The following is a 5000-nucleotide window of genomic DNA, read 5'->3' on the forward strand; positions in this document are numbered from 1 at the left end:
TGGTGGGGGGGGGGGGGACTTCTAAGAATTTGGAGTTGATCCTTGGTCACGTATGTCGTAATACAAACATAATTAACATCCCGTATTAAGAGTCTGGAATCTGTAAGAATTAGCAGAGGAGTATTTCGAGGTGACGGCTTATCCCGCGGTTGTTTGGTCTGTATAATATACTCCTAAGTTGTATTTCAAGCAGAGTTTATGTAGGGCAGGAGTAAGAAAGTCCTGTAGGGGGAGGAGTCTTCTTTTAGCGGAAAGCAGTAGCAGCTTCCCAAAAATGTTTTATTATTATTATAAGGAAGAGCAAGTGGGAGTGAATCTCGTCCTTCCCGTTTCGACGTAGAAGAATACATGAGGGTTCGAGTACTAAGGACAGGTGAGAAATAATTAATTGGTAGCGTAATAAGCTTTAAGACCGTGGCCAAAGCTGTTCATCTAACTTGACCGAAGGAAAAGCCTGAATCTTATATTGCATAATTATCAAACTCTCGTTAATCGAGAATGAAAATGATGAATAAAAGAAAAAAATGAAAAAAAAGAAAGAAAGAAAGAAAAAGAACAAAACACTGGACACGAAAGAAGGTTTCTAATGTCAATAGTCAAGCTTAGTCTGTTCATTAAAGTTTCTTTCAAGTATTAATCAAGCCCCCATTAGCAATTAGCACATCTCAAAGGGACAGTGCATCTCAAGACAACAAATTACTGGGTCAACCTCAAGATAATTCAAAGCCTGAGGTTCAGAGAGATCGCCAAACAATAAGGTTTCATAAAAAAAATATATATATACATGAGAGCCATTATCAATTCAATATTTAATAGTAAAGTTAGAATAATGTATTTAACTGACGTGATCACTGCTATAAATGATAAAAGAAAACATTGAAATTCTACAAGAAAACTTCACCTCAAGTCACCGCTTATTGGCGTGGCAAAGATGCAACAAACCCACGCATTTCTCTTAATTAAATCAAAATACAAGTATAGTGACTAATCATTATCCATGTTTCCTTAAACATCTATAAGAAATTAAACGTGATGAATAAGAGCAGAAGCCATCTCGTTCACAATTATTATTTTTCAAGCCATAAAAACAATACACAATAAAAACCTCCACGAAAAAAGAGCAATCAAAATAAAACAGAAATAAACAATACCTTAAAAACTGCTGGGTCTGCTCTGTTATGTCCAAGAGAATAATAATAAAAGTTCGTTCGGCTTTCTGAGGGAAAGCCAGACGTCTATCACAGAGCCAAAAGGTCGCTGACCCAACCTTTTATACCCAAAAGGTCAGGCACCAAGGTCAGTCCCCTCAAGTCTGCTCAGCAAGACTCGTTATAGGGTCGTTACAGCTTTTCTTTCGTTATCTTATTGATTGCTCATTTTCTTTGGGTATTGAAATAAATAGGAGGCATTCAATAAAAACCCATCATTCATATACATAAAAGAAAGAAATTTAAAAAACACATACAGGAATTAAAACATAAAAGAAAAGAAAATTATGCCGACTAGCCAACAAGGCTTGGCGTCAGACATCCACTCGTTATGCCCGTCGCCAGCTCTCGTGAATCCGTATGCCGAACGCCAATTAGGCAAACAAGCAGTTTCCTCCTCAGCAATGGCCGTAGCATCTCGTCCAGGGCGTCCCGCTTGCTCGTCAGCGCCTCCTGCAGGATCGCCTTCTACGGATCTTGCAGTACTCGTTACGGCCTGGCGCCAGGGGTAGTTCGGGGTGTAGGGTGTAACGACGTGCTTCGTGTCCGTACACAGGGGCGAGAGAGGCAAGTAGGAACGGATGTGTCAGCTCACTACAATGGCAACAGATAGGTTTAAATACTGACTCCCTGAATTGAAAAAAAAACTTAAATTGTAAGGCAAGAACAGGCTTAAATACATTCTTCAGTGCACACTTTGGACCTCTTAGGTGCAGACCATGAAATTAGACTTGGCACTGAAAAACGTAGAACAATTAGTATGAAGATACAAGAATTAGTTCACCATCAAGTAAGGACGCTGCTCTTACGGATGAGAGTTGGGGGGTCTCACTAAACTTTTTTCTCCTAGGTCATCATACTGGAAACAATCTATTTCCAAACCGTATCAACCAATGTCAGTATCTGATCCGGCACTTTTCAAAAAAAAAAAAAAAAAAAAAAAAAAAAACGAAAACAAAGAAAAAGAAGAAGAAAACGTCTTCAAGATACAAAAGTAGCTTAGAGACTGATAAAGTAGTTAATGTAGGAAATAAAGACAATTATCAAGACTTTGCCTAGTACTTTTTACCCCAAAGTCACGTTTCTCTCACATATATCCATATCAATGTTTTCTATATATATATATATATATATATATATATATATATATATATATATATATATATATATATATATATATACCCTGTTTATAAATATTGTATGCAGGGAGAAGGGAAAGAAAAATGCCTTATGAAGACAAATGTAAAGGAAAGGAAATCCAGAGTAAAAGAGGAGACAGAAACAGATGACCGAAAGGATTGACAGTCGCTTATACCCTGTCTCCGTGATGGACGAGGAGGATGGAGGAGAAGAGGGATGCGAAGGAAAAAGAGAGATAGATGGATAGATAGAGAGACAGATTGAGAAATAGACACACCTACACACCCAAAGAGAGAGAGAGAGAGAGAGAGAGAGAGAGTGAGACAGCGAGAGGGAGGGAGGGAGGGAGAGAGAGAGAGAGAGAGAGAGAGAGAGAGAGAGAGAGAGAGAGAGAGAGAGAGAGAGAGTGTGTGTGTGTGAGACAGCGAGAGGGGAGGGAGGGAGGAGAGAGAGAGAAGAGAGAGAGAGAGAGAGAGAGAGAGAGAGAGAGAGAGAGAGAGAGAGAGAGAGAGAGAGAGAGAGGAAGAGAGAGAGAGAGAGAGAGAGAGAGTGTGTCCGTGCGTGTGTATGTTTGTGCGTGTGTGTTTGTGCGTGTTAAATTTGTGATAACACTAACGCATGTGTGTATAAGGAATGTAAAAATCGTCTAGAATTTTATGGTAGCTTTTGACGTGCGAAGCTTGATAAAAGGGAAAATATGTATTTCGCTAGAATTGCAGAATACCTCCGGCAGGTCACCCGGTTAGTTAAATATGGATGAAAATCCCCGTAGAGTATGTCATATTTTTCTCTCTTTCCACCTTACCGCTCTCTTTCTTCTCTCTCTCTCTCTCTCTCTCTCTCTCTCTCTCTCTATCTATCTATCTATCTATCTATCTATCTATCTATCTATCTCTGTCTCTCTCTCTCCCTCTCTCTCTTTCTTCTTCCTTCACTCTCTGCCCCCCTTTCTTCTACCGTCTCTCTCAATCTCCCCCCCTCCCATCTCTGTCTCTTTTTTCTCTATCACTATCTCTGTCTCTCTCTATCTATTTATCTTTCTCTCTCCTTCCCTCCCCCCGCTCCCCTCGCCTCCTCTCTCTCTCTCTTTCCCTCGAAAGAGACTTAAAAAAATCGATTATTTTTATTATTTTCGTTCCGAAAGTTTAACTAAATGTTTATGATTTTATTTTCATATACCTCGTGTCGTAAACTTGTTCTTAAAATTTCGTTTATATTTTTCTTTTTCGAGGTTAGTAATAAAAATCACAATCTTCATACCTGGAAATTAATTATTGAGCAACCAATCATTAGCTTCTGTCGTTGTTGCTAACAGCTCAAGGTTCATTTTTATTTTTTTTTGTCTTTTTTCTCTTCTTCTTTTTAAGAACTATATGTTTGAAATAACTTAATTGAAAAATAAACAGAAATAAACACAGTGGTACCAAAGTCTATGTCTAAACTATCTTTACGATTATTATGGTTGAATTATTCATTCTGTGTAATTATGAACAAGAATGATAAATATTCATGGTCATCATAAGTTCAAGAATGATATTGCAGTAAATCTGAAGATGCTAACAGCAAATCAACTTTATAAAATGGCAATGTAAATTCTGTTGACGGTAATGGTGATGATGTTGATGATGTTGACAATAATGATAATAGTGATTTTGTGGATAATGCTGACAAAAGGTAATAATAAAATGTTTACAGTAATAGAAAAAAAATGATAATGATGGCACTGACAACAAAATTAACTATAATAATGATGGTTTTGATAATGATTAGGATTGAGATAATAATATCGATTTCGATGCTGACGATATTGATACGACGATGATAGTGATAATAACGATTATATTATACTCGACAACGAAGACAATATAGACGATGATGATGCTGACTCTTGCAACACGCCTTGGAGGAGGGCGAAGGAGATTGCAAGAAACGAAACCATAGTTTCTGAAAAGGTATTCAAGGCCAATCTAGGTTAAAGAAAGGAATCAAAAGGATAATGAAATGATAAGGTCGATACAGAAGTGAATCGTTGAGGAAGATCATCCTTATAGGATTCTCAGACGCTTCGATTCAAGTTATCAAAGTCATTCAAGGATTTATATTCACAAAGAAGCAATTTTCATCTGGACTTCACTGCCAAGACGCTTCAGAACTCCTTCAAGATCGACATGGAGATTCAGAATTCATTTAGAGCTTTATTCACTTGGATTCAAAACTCCATTTTAACTTAAGCTTCACGAGGTTCACAATTCATTCATAATCTTCACATCTACGAGGCTTCAAAACTCATTCTAAGGTTTCACATTCCTAATGAATCAGAACTGAAAAAAACGACAGTTGTTACAGTGAACACACATACTTAAGTTGCTTAAGTTGATATATTTTAAGCGAATATGGAAATATCATGAAAATCGGGTCTATCGTGTTGATAAATCTGCAGAAAAAAAAACACTAGAGAGAAAGATATTTATCTATTTATCTTTTTTAAATCATATTGAATGTGAAAATAAGAATGATTTCAAAATTTTTTTTTTTTTTTTTTGTAATGTAAAAAATTACTTTAACTATATGTGTATACGTGTGTGTGTACGTGTACGTGTGTGCATGTGTTTTGTGTACGTGCGTGTGTATTTCTGTTTGCGTGTGTACACA

Source organism: Penaeus vannamei, chromosome 12 (assembly GCF_042767895.1).
Source record: "Penaeus vannamei isolate JL-2024 chromosome 12, ASM4276789v1, whole genome shotgun sequence".
Classification (NCBI taxonomy): domain Eukaryota; kingdom Metazoa; phylum Arthropoda; class Malacostraca; order Decapoda; family Penaeidae; genus Penaeus; species Penaeus vannamei.